Below are 11845 nucleotides of genomic sequence, written 5' to 3' on the forward strand. Positions count from 1 at the left end.
CTGCTGTGAAAACATCACATAACAGAGCATTATAACTCTCTTAAAAATGTATATGAAGTGCCTACCTTAAAGCGTTCTTACATAAAAGGTTCCATCCTTTCTATCTTTCCATGAGTTTGAATTTCTTATTTGTGTGGCACTTTAAAGTCATTGGGGTTAAAGGACGATGATATATGGAGGGAAAACCCATGATAGGAAGAAAAGAGCAATAGCAACTTCTCTCTCTCTCTCTCTCTCTCTCTCATGCCAGGCTTTGTACCAGGCCTGTATTTAATGTCAATAAATCTTCACATGTATATTAATACGAGGTGCATATTAATGATTCTGGTTCAAGTGGAGATACTATTGTTCAAAGAAGTTATGTAAAATTGGACAAGTTCAGCAAATGCAAGTAGATGCAAGACAAGAACCAAGAAATTTTGACTTCCCACTCTTCTAGGGTACCAGGCACGTTTAAACTTTAATCTTCAAAAGTCAATAAAGGGAGGAAAGAGTATCTACATTTGTTGGAGCTTCCTCATGCCATATACTCGTCAACACTTAAAATTGGTTATTTTATTTTATCTGTACAATGACGTTGGGAAGAATCAGAAATATGGAGAAGTTGGGGCACTTGGGTGGCTCATTTGGTTGGGCGTCCGACCTCAGCTCAGGTCATGATCTTAGGGGCCGTGAGTTTGAGCCCCACATCAGGCTCTGTGCTGACAGCTCAGAGCCTGGAGCGTGTTTCAGATTCTGTGTCTCCTTCTCTCTCTGCCCCTCCCCAGCTCACACTCTCTCTCAAAAATAAATAAACATTAAAAATTGTTTTTAATAATATGGAGAAGTTAAATAATTTGATAAAATTGCACTTCCAGAATATGCCTGGTGTACAGAGCTGTTTGGTAACAATTTATTAAAGAGATGAATGCCCTTGATCTTCCATGGGGCACCTGGGTGGCTCAGTTAGTTAAGCGTATGACTTCAGCTCAGGTCATGATCTGGCGGTTCGTGGGTTCGAGCCTTGGGTCGGGCTCAGTGCTAACAGCTCAGAGCCTGGAGCCTGCTTGGGATCCTGTGTCTCCCTCTCTCTGTCCCTCCCTTGCTCATGCTCTGTCTCTCACTCTCTCTTAAAAATAAATAAACATTAAAAAAATTTCTTTTAAAAAGAGATGAACAAAAGTGGCAGAACTGGCCTACCTCTGATGGACTGGCCATTTCTCTTCTATAATACGCCTATATTACACATAGGCAGCAAGCCACATCTCTGATTTTTCATAGACAACCTTTTTTTTTTTTTTTTTTTGTAACCTATTAAAGAACCAGACTCGGAAAGATTCAGATTCTTGCTTTCATAGAGAAAGGAGGTAAGAAAGACAGGCTATTGCAGTGCCCAGAGCAATAGGCCAGGAAAAGAGCATGGAAAATGCTGCAGGTAAGTACAGGGCTTGGGAAGTCAGTCTCTGCCCCAAAACTACAGCTAGGGCCTCTTAAAAGCCACTCTGTTGTCAGTCTTAAATTCAACCAATGATTTTGCAACAATCTTTTCTACTTTCATGATCTGTAAAGATTAAAGATTCCAGACGAGGTGGGAAGAGAACTTCAAAAGTTCATCTTACAACAATTTCGGATCAAAGGAATTTTATTTTCCCGGCAGTGAAAATCTGAAAGGTAAATAAAAAGACACAATATTTTATAGGGTCCTTCATTGATGGGCTATTCTTTAAATGCTGAGGAAAGAAACAAATAAACACTTCTGATTATTTAATAGAAATTTGCATAAAGCCTGTGTGCTGCTGTGTCAGAATGCTTTCTCAGACTTGTTAACGAGGGGGTCCAAGTAAATGCGGAAGGGCACGTCTACACGTACTTTAACAATTACTACTTACCTGCCTTCAGCATCCCGCCCTTAATCTCAAGGATATAAATAGTGGATGAGAAAACACAGTGACTTGATTTACCTACAAGATCAACCTGGAGGACAATGTCAGGATTTACAACAATCGGTTTTGGAGAAATGATGGCTTTCAATGAGTAAAAATAAGGAATCGTATGGTGAAGGAGGGAGAGAAATCAGCACAAGATCAAAGAAAAGGCCCTTCAAAATCTGGCCCCTGCCTACCAATCCGCCTGATCCCTGCCACTTGTATGTATACCTCTTTCATCTCTAAGGAGCAACCTGGGTTTCTCAAGTAGTGAAGGCAGCTGTAAAATACTGCCTTCATACCAGAAGTTCCTCTAGATTTCCACGATGTGATTTTTTTTTTCATTGAACCTCTCTAGTTTATGCTCCCATTCTCCTAACAAGGCTCAGTTCCCCAAACTGTGAAAACATCTTGTTCCTCCAATTCTGTGTCTTTGTAGATGACACTCTCCACTCTTTCAACTTCCCTGTTCCGGCCTCATCCCACATACTCATCAGGGTCTGATTCAATAGTGCCTCCTTCCAGAAGACTTACCCCATAAATCCTGCTCTTTTGCCTTAGCCCCTTAGCTTCTGAGGACACAAAACATTCTAATGTAGTTCCTTCTATCCATTTCTATGCAACTCACATGCTTCCTTACTACAAGATTCAGGTACAGACTCAACACCCTGTTGACTTTTTCACTGAAGCTTTCCAGTGTCTTAGGTTAACCTTCTGCAACTGGGAAACCCAAGGTCCTTTGATATTCTAAACCCACATTTCTTGTCATGAAAGTGAATCGATTGTTAGAAATGACTAATAACATAAATCATTTTTGAGCTATATGGCTTTGGTAATTTATAATCTTGGTCGAAATATTTGAGGTCACATTCTTTTCCAGGCTGTGATGATTTGAATCTTCTTATAGTTATTTGCTTATGTAATTAACTTTATTAGACCCAGGCTGTTAAGCCATTTTGATAAGTCATTTTAAGAGTCAGGGGTGAAAACTTATGCTAAGGTCCAGAACTAATAGCTATACTGAGAAGCAACTCTGTGTCATGCCTGCACTAGAGGAATAAAAAAGTGCCAGGGGAATAAAAAAGCATGACCCTTAGATGTGGCTAGAAATGCATTTACACATACCAGTTGGGGTGTACCTATTATGGGCTTACCTGTGTCCCCCCAAATTCACATGTTGAATAGGTACATAATATACCTATTATGTACCTATTATGGGCTTACCTGTGTCCCCCAAATTCACATGCTGAAGTCCTAAACCGCAGTATCTCGGAATGTGACCATCGCTGGAGATAAGATCTTTAAAGAAGTAATTAAGTCAAAAGGACATCACTAGGTTAGCAAAATGACTGGTGTCCTTCTAAGGAGTGGAGATTAGGATGCAGACATGGACAGAGGGAATATAAAGTAAAGACACAGGGAGAAGATGGCCTTCCACAAGCCAAGGAGAAAGGCATCAGAAGAAGGCACCTCTGTAAACACTTTGATCTTGAACTTGTAGCCTTCAGAACTGTGAGGAAATAAATTTCTGTTGTTTAAGCTCCTAGTCTGGAGCACTTTGTTATTGCAGCCTTGGCAAATTAAAACAAGAACACTTCTCTTCTTCCAAGTTCAAGGTCCACTGAGAGTCAGACACAAAAGTCAGTCACACCAACAGGAAAACACTATGTTTCTTCCCAGGGAAACTGATTGAAGGCCTTGGCTTTAGTTCTATGGCTCACTGGGCTTGCTAATACCTCCTTTTAAAATAGACAAACTTTCCTACCCAGTTACTTACTGTGTGGCAGAGAAGCAACCAGAATGTACGCCTCTTAAAAATAGGAAGATCTGAAAGAGAAAGACAGAAGGAGCTGAGCTCACTGTCTTCTAGAAAAGTTACCGTCTACATGGGGCTGAGGGTATAGATAGAAGCCGGGAGTGTTACTAACAGAAACTGATTGTCACAGAAACATAAGGAGTGGGGAATAACTACCAATGCAACAATCCCAAGTTTTTGCTCTCCTGACTCATTTAGCATGAGCTCAAAGACTCTGGTCAGCCAAGGATATGACTGTCCCTCTTAAGAGAGAGGACGAGCAATCACAAGGCTAATTCCATCTGCACACTTCCTGAGCCCCATTAATTTCACGAAACCTCATCAAGGTTATCTAGAGAAATGAGAGGGGCCAGAGGCCAGTCTACAAAACTTGCCCAGTATGGACAATCACAAGGTTAACTGTGGAATTGTGTTTACCATGTGTGTGGAAGGAGGCAGAGGGTGGGGGTGAACCTCATCTATACTACTCCTCTAGAGAATGACAGCTGAGATATTTCTGCTTTCTTATACAATTCAGAACTTTGTAATGGTGGTGTTCCATGGGCCCAGGGTGTCTTTTATTTTTCTCCTCATCTTCTGTGTTCAAGATCATTAACACCCATTACATTGTCAGTCCATGACCTTATTTCCTGTGCTCTGGATTTGCTTAGATCCAGCCACCAAGAGTGCTTCCCAGATAATTTTACTCTTGTCTCTAAATTGCCCTCAACTGGTCAATCACTGCAGCATATTCTTAAACTGAAACAACTATTGGTGCTTCTGAAACCTGTCCCTCCAGAAGCCTGGTATAGATAAATATCTCTGCCGTGTGTACCTCACCTTTAACATTGTAATAATGAAATAGCATCTATTTCTGTCACATATGGTTCCATTTCAATTTCCTCCATAGAATGAACTTTATTTGAAATGTGATTTGGGGTTTTTTTTGTTACCATATTTACAGTTACAATTGTTTGACGTAGTTAGATGGCTTATTTTCTCTTTTTTTCCTCTGCTATCTAACTGAGACAATAGGTTTTGGGGAGTTTGTTTTTTCAGAAATGTTCCTTTAGGTTTTACTGTGAGAGGTCCTCCAAAAAGAGAGGCAGAGGTAGCCTAGTTCTGCCAAAGTCGGCAGTGTTCAAGCAAATCTTGCTCTCCTTGACTTCCCTAGGAATTAGGAAACAGCACACAGGAAGGATTCTCTGGTTAGACCAAATGTGCTATTCTTTTCTTGCTTTGGTCCCCTTGACTATGTTTTACTCTCCCTGAGCTGCCCTCCAAAGTCACAGCTCCAAAGATTTCTTAGGCACCTTGTCTCAGGACCTCAGAAGTTCCTACATCATCCAGTGATGGAAGTGTCCCATGCTGGCCTTGCTGGTCTTTTCTTCTCAACTTATAAAGACTATTTGTAACAATGTGATATATTTTTCCCAATTCTTGGCGGCAGGGTGGGGGGGGGGCATTTCTTAAATTGGTCATCAGTTTAAAGTAAATTTCATGAAATTGTTTCCTAGGTCCTGGATTTTTCTGAAGAAACCAACCTGAGCTACTCTTTGGGTCTGGCCTTTCTTCCGCTGTTAGAATTATTTTCATTTTCTAAGGACATCTGTCTTTTACATCCGTCCAGCCTGGCCATCAAAACCATCTTTGGTCACTCATCTAAGCCCTCTATCTTCCTCCAAATTAGCCTGCCTTTCTAAATATTTCCTTTATTCTCCCATTAATACTATATTGATAATAAAACTGGGTCTCATCTTGCAAATGACCCTAATTCCTCCTTTATTTCCAGGGGAAATCTTGTCCCTAGAGATAAGGCGTTCTAAGCCTGGAGTTTGGTCTTCTTAGCTTTTGGGTTTGCATAAATTTCACTGAGTTGTTTTCCTATATCCACCCACAAAGATACCATACTCTCTTTATATCAAGACAACTAATTCTTTTGCTTTTGATTATTAATAAAACATCCCTTACCTCTTTAAGCAAAGCAACAGATTGGAAGCCCCGATCTATGGTCAGAGGTGAGATCATTAGCGAACTGACAGCCAACTTGGAGCCATATGATAAAGCATAAGAAATAATGGATTAAGTAAAGTTCTTAAAAAGTTTTTCTTTACTGAGAGTTTTTTTTAAGAACATTTAATATGTTAATATGTATTGATATTCTTGGAATCCATTCTGAAACATTTGCTTATGAAACTCGCTTTTAAGGTGACCTGGTGGGATCTGTTTTCCATGGAGCATTCTTTGGAAATACTGGCTTATGTGCCAGGTCTTGAGAGGAAGGCCCAGTTTCCCACATCAAATAAGAAAGAGAAAGCTTCTTTTCAGTGGCAACAGCAAGCCCAAAGTACTTAGGAAAACTTCTTCACTAGGTGGACCACATAATAATAACTTCTGTAGTGACTTCGATTCTCTCATCTATGAAAGAATGGCTTGATCTTGTAAACCTCTAAAATCTCTTCTGCATTCACATTTTATGGTACTAAGTTTAATATTATGATGGAAGAGGACATGCTGAAAAACTTTTATGAGGTTATTAAATTCAAGAAAAGCTAACCATTTGTATAATAAAAGCCTGATAAAATGATATCCGTCAAAAATAAAATTATTCATTTTTTACTTTTAAACTTAGATATACTTTCAATTTGTTTATGAAGTGGATTATCTTCTCTTTTCCCTGAACTTTTACTGAAATGAGAGTAAAAGTGAATAAAGATGAGTAAACTTATAAAAACATAGAGGACAGGAAGGTAGTCATCAGAAGACAAGAGATTTTTGCTTAATTTATTGAAGATACAAAGAGGACTGTTTCAAAAGAAAGCGATAGCTAAGAATATGCTTAGGAAAGGCTGTAGTAAAGGTGGGAAATATTGATTCTCCTCAGTGGAACCAGAGAACTTCCAAGCCCAGTCAGAAAGCACTGAATGTAAATGTAAGAGCCATAGGCAGAAACCCATGGGCAGGTAATTAATTAAAAACTGCCCACACAACATCTGGGACCATTCTCCCATTCATAATGCTGAGAGATAGGAAACAGTAACGTATGTGGTCATAATAAACTGGAAGTTTCCTCAGAGAGTGAGCACTCTGCCCCGGGAAGGCCAGATTCCTAATATCAGCACCCCAAAGGAAAGGTGCTCCCTATTCAACACTAAAGAGAATGATCAGCCTGCCTGCACTTTCTGCCCATATATCCTAGAGAGTTTCTCAGCAGTGGCACTGTTGATGTTTTAGGCAGAATACTTCTCTGTTGTGGAGGGTGTCCTTTGAACTGTACTTTGTACCATTGGGTGTTTAGAATCTACTGGCCTATATCCATTAGATGCCAGTAGTAACCCCATTTGTGGAAGCCAAAAATGTCTTCAGACATTGCCAGATATACTTGGAAAAATCATCCCAGCTGATTGAAAAATCATACCCCAGAGCAACAAGTAAAGATACAAATACACAACTGGAAGCTGGAACTGAGGGATATGGCAGATGGCGGAAAACATCTAAACAGCTGCAGAGGAAACTCTTTCTTCCTAAGTGTAAATGGATAACCAAGACGACCAGATATTTGAGGAAAACCAAATGCAAAAGAAAAAGACAAAGAGCTAAATGCAATAATTGACCCTCGGAAAAACCAATATGGATTATTTAAAGACAAGAAGACAAATTTCTCAAAAGCTATGATGAATATCCTCAAAAGGTTTTGAAGGCAATGGGTCTATAAGATAGAAAGAGCTTTTGTTGTTGAAAATGAACATCAAAGAATAAAAAAGAGTTTATGGAAATGAAAATATGATTCCTCCCCTCCAAAAGCAACTTTACAACTTAACTGAAGCTCTAAAAATGAAACTCGAAGGAAGTGTTCTGACACTAGAAAATACCAGACACAGAAAACATAAGAGAGCAGTTAAGAAACACCACGGATAAACCCCAAGGTTTAACATCTCTCTAATAGTTATGGAAAAAGAAAATAGGATGTAGGAAATAAGAGGAAGCTTTGGGAAATCTCCTCCTCATTCCCCTCCTTCACCTCCACCAAAGCGTAAGAGGGATGCTAGTGTTCCAACTTAAAGCAAATCCCACTCCTAAACACATCTTGACTCAGAAGAGCAGGACTGAAAAAACTACCCTAAAATCTTCAGGAGGGGGAGGGGTGTCAATGCTTATTTACAAATGAACAGTAATCAGAATAGTGGAGTTCTTACGAGCATGCTAGATGGACATAGAACAAAGTCTGAAGTTTGGAGGGACATGATTATTGAACCTAAGACTCTATGGACAGCATGCGAGGTTTTTCCCGACGTTTCCTTTCTGGAAGTGTTATTGAGGATGTACTATGGAAAGCTGAAACTGGGATCTAAGAAAGAAAGGGCATGTGATACAAGAAAAACTGGAGCTAAGTCAGAAAGGAAATGCAGAGAAATTTCAGAGTGAAAGCTAATCAATCAGTCAAAACTGAAAATGAGTTCTGTGGACTCTGATAGAGTCACTTCAAGGAGAAAGTGGATTCCACTCAACCAGTGATTAAGAACCTGAGAGATTGAAGCAATATGCCAAAAAAAACTATTCTTAACATGTAATCCTTCATTGACAAAAGCTGCTTTGTCATCAGTACAGAAATGAGCAGAGTGCACGTGCCCGTGCAGACACAAACACATTTCTCAAAATAGCAAGGAAATGTACAAAATAGGTCTGGGGAAGCAGTGCTGGAATTAGGTTAATCTGCAAATTTTATAGTATAATGTCTTGGTCTCCTCAGGTGCTACGACAAAAATACCATAGACTGGGTGGTTTCTAAACAACAGAAATTTATTTCTCACAGTTCTGGAGGCTAGAAGTCCAAGATCAAGGTGCCAGCATAGTCATGTTCTCCTGAGGCCCCTCTTTCTGGTTCGAAACTGGCACCTTCTTCCTATGTCCTCACGTTGTAGAAGGGACTAGTGACCCTACGGGAGCCTGTTTTAGAAGGCACTGATCCCATTCATGGGGGCTCCACTGTCATGACTTAAGCACCTCCCAAAGGCCCACCTCCCGATACCATCATCTTTGGGGGAGTTAGGATTTCATCATATGAATTGATAGGTGGGGAGACACAAATACCAGACTGTAGCATGTCCTATGGTAAACGTAAGGCTTAAAGGTTTAAAAAATGGATTTAAGGTGTTGAGAAATTACGATGGAGTGATAGTACCTAAAGCAACAAGTAGGAAGGGAGGCTAATAAGAGTTTCTATGTCGACACAGGGGAAAGCAGCTAATATTTGTTGGGCAATTGCGGCTCATTTTTAGTCACTTTGTGAGCTGCCTTTCAGTCATTATCAGTTTAATCCTCACGATAATAATATGAGGTGGTTATGATCATCCCAATTTTACTAATGAAGAGATTAAGCAACTTGCCCCCGGTCACAAAACTGTACGTAGCAGAAGCAGCCTTCTCAATCAGGCCTACTTATTATAATAAATTCCAGGCTTTCTTTTCTCCATTCCACCTGTATAAGAGACAGATAAACCTAATGTAGCAGAAGGAAGGTACCAATTATGACAGAAGAAAGTCACTATAGTTATCCCAGACCCTTCTCTGGGGACTAGAGGACTACTAGGGACTACTTCCCTCCCATTGTGCACAACAATAAACAGCCACCTACAATGTTTATCCGTACAGCTCAAGAAAAGCTTCATAAAATCAAGGAAAGGCCAGGAAAAAAGCAATTAAAATGCCCAAGGGGTAGATAGGCTCTTCTATGAAGTTGGACTGAAAGGCTTGAGCCATTATTAGCATCAAGAAAATCATGAAGACTGTAAACAAGAATATATGTTATCCTGCCAGATACTGGTCAAGCAAACATCTCAAAAAGCTCTCAAAAAGGAAAATGTAGAAGAAGAGTAAAGGAAAAAAAGCAAATAATCCAAATTTTAAAGTAAAGTTTATGCATTTATTATTTCTGAGAGAGAGAGACAGCACAAGTGGCAAAGGGGCAGAGAGAGACAGAGGGAGACACAGAATCTGAAACAGGCTCCAGGCTCTGAGCTGTCAGTACAGAGCCCGACATGGGGCTCAAACTCACGAACCTTGAGATCATGACCTGAGTCAAAGTCGATTGCTCCACAAACTGAGCCACCCAGGTGCCGCGCAAATAACCCCATTTTAAATAGACCAATAATTTAAATAAGCATTTCTCCAAAGAAGGTATACATGCAAATAGTGGATAAGCCCATTAAAGGTGTTCAACAACATTAGTTATTAGGGAAATACAAATCAAAAGCATAGTGACCTATCATGTCACACCCACTAGGATGGGTACAGTAGACAAACAAAAAAGAAGACAATAACAAGTTTTGACAAGGACATAGAGAAAAAGAACCTTCATACATTGCAGTAGGAAAGTAAAATGGCTGACTCTGGAAAAAACTTGTCAATTCCTCTATCACTCTCTCTCTCTACACACACACACACACACACACACACACACACACAGAGTTGTCATATGATCTAGAAATTCCATTTTTAGATATACACCAAAATGCAATGAAATATGTCCACACAGAAACTTACACATGACTATTCATAGCACCATTATTCATAATAGCCAAAAAGTAGAAACAACCCAAATATCCATCAACGGATGAATAGATTAAATAATGTGGCATAGCCATACAATAAAATATTATTTAGTAATAAAAATAAATGATCTACTATACAAGTTATAACATGGATGAAATTTGATAACATAATGCTAAGTGGAAGAAGTTAGACACATGAAGCCCATATTGTATGATTACATTTATATAAAATGTCCAGAATAGGCAAATCCATTCAAGTAGAAAGTGGATTAGTGGTTCACTAGGGCCAGGAAGAAGAAGGAATTGGGAATGACAGCTAATGGGTACAGGGATTCTTTTTAAGGTGATTAAATATTCTAAAATTAGATTGTGTACAACTCTATGAATATACTAAAATAAGTTGAATTGGGGCATCTGGGTGGCTCAATTAAGTATCCAACTTCTGCTCAGGTCATGATCTCAATGGTTTGTGGGTTCAAGCCCCCCCTTGGGCTCTGTGCTGACAGCTCAGAGCCTGGAGCCTGCTTTGGATTCTGTGTGTGTGTCTCTCTCTCTCTCTGCCCCTCCCCTACTTGCGCTCTGTCTCTCTCAAAAATAAATAAACATTAAAAAAAATTTAAAGAAGTTGAATTGTGTAGTTTAAATGGATTGATTTTGTAGCATGTGAATTATCATAACAAAGCTGTTTTTTTTTTAAGTAAAGGATAATTCAATAACTATTCATGATAAAATTCTCAGTAAAGTAGGAATGGTGGGAACTTCCTCAACTTGATAAAGAATATCTACAAAAACCCTGCAATTAGCACCATACTTAATGGTGAGAAATTTGAATCTTTCCCACTAAGATTAGGAACAAGGCAAGGATGTACCATCTCAATCGTTCCTTTTAACCATTACACTGGAAGTTCTAGCTAATGAGATAAGAAAAGGAAATAAAAGGAATACTGTTTGGGAAGAAAGAAATAAAACCGTCCTTGTTTTCAGATGACATGATTGCTATTTAGAAAATCTGAAAGGATCAACAAAAGAACACGTGGAACTAATAAGTCATTATAGCAAGATGTCAGGATGTACAGGTTAAAAGTAAATCACTTTCCTATACACAGCAATGATCAAGTGAAATTTAAAATTAAAAATACAATAACATTGGGGCACCTGGGTGGCTCAGTTGGTTAAGTGTCCGACTTCAGCTCAGGTCAGGATCTCACCAACTTATGAGTTTGAGCCCTGCGTCGGGCTCTGTGCTGACAGCTCAGAGCCTGGAGCCTGCTTCAGATTCTGTGTCTCCCTCTCTCTCTCTGCCCCTCCCCCACTAGTTCTCTCTCTCTCTCTCTTTCTGTCTCTCTCTCTCCTTTAAAAATAAATAAACATTAAAAAAATACAATAACATTTACATTAGCACCCCAAAATGGAAATACTTAGAATACTTAGACATAAATCTAACAAAATATGGATAAGATATATATAGATATAGATATAGATATAGATATAGATATAGATATCTATATCTGTATCTATATCTATATCTATATCTATATCTATATCTATATCTATAGAAAACTAACAAACTGATGAATGGAATAAAAAGCTAAATA

This window comes from Panthera leo, chromosome A2 (assembly GCF_018350215.1).
Source record: "Panthera leo isolate Ple1 chromosome A2, P.leo_Ple1_pat1.1, whole genome shotgun sequence".
Lineage (NCBI taxonomy): Eukaryota > Metazoa > Chordata > Mammalia > Carnivora > Felidae > Panthera > Panthera leo.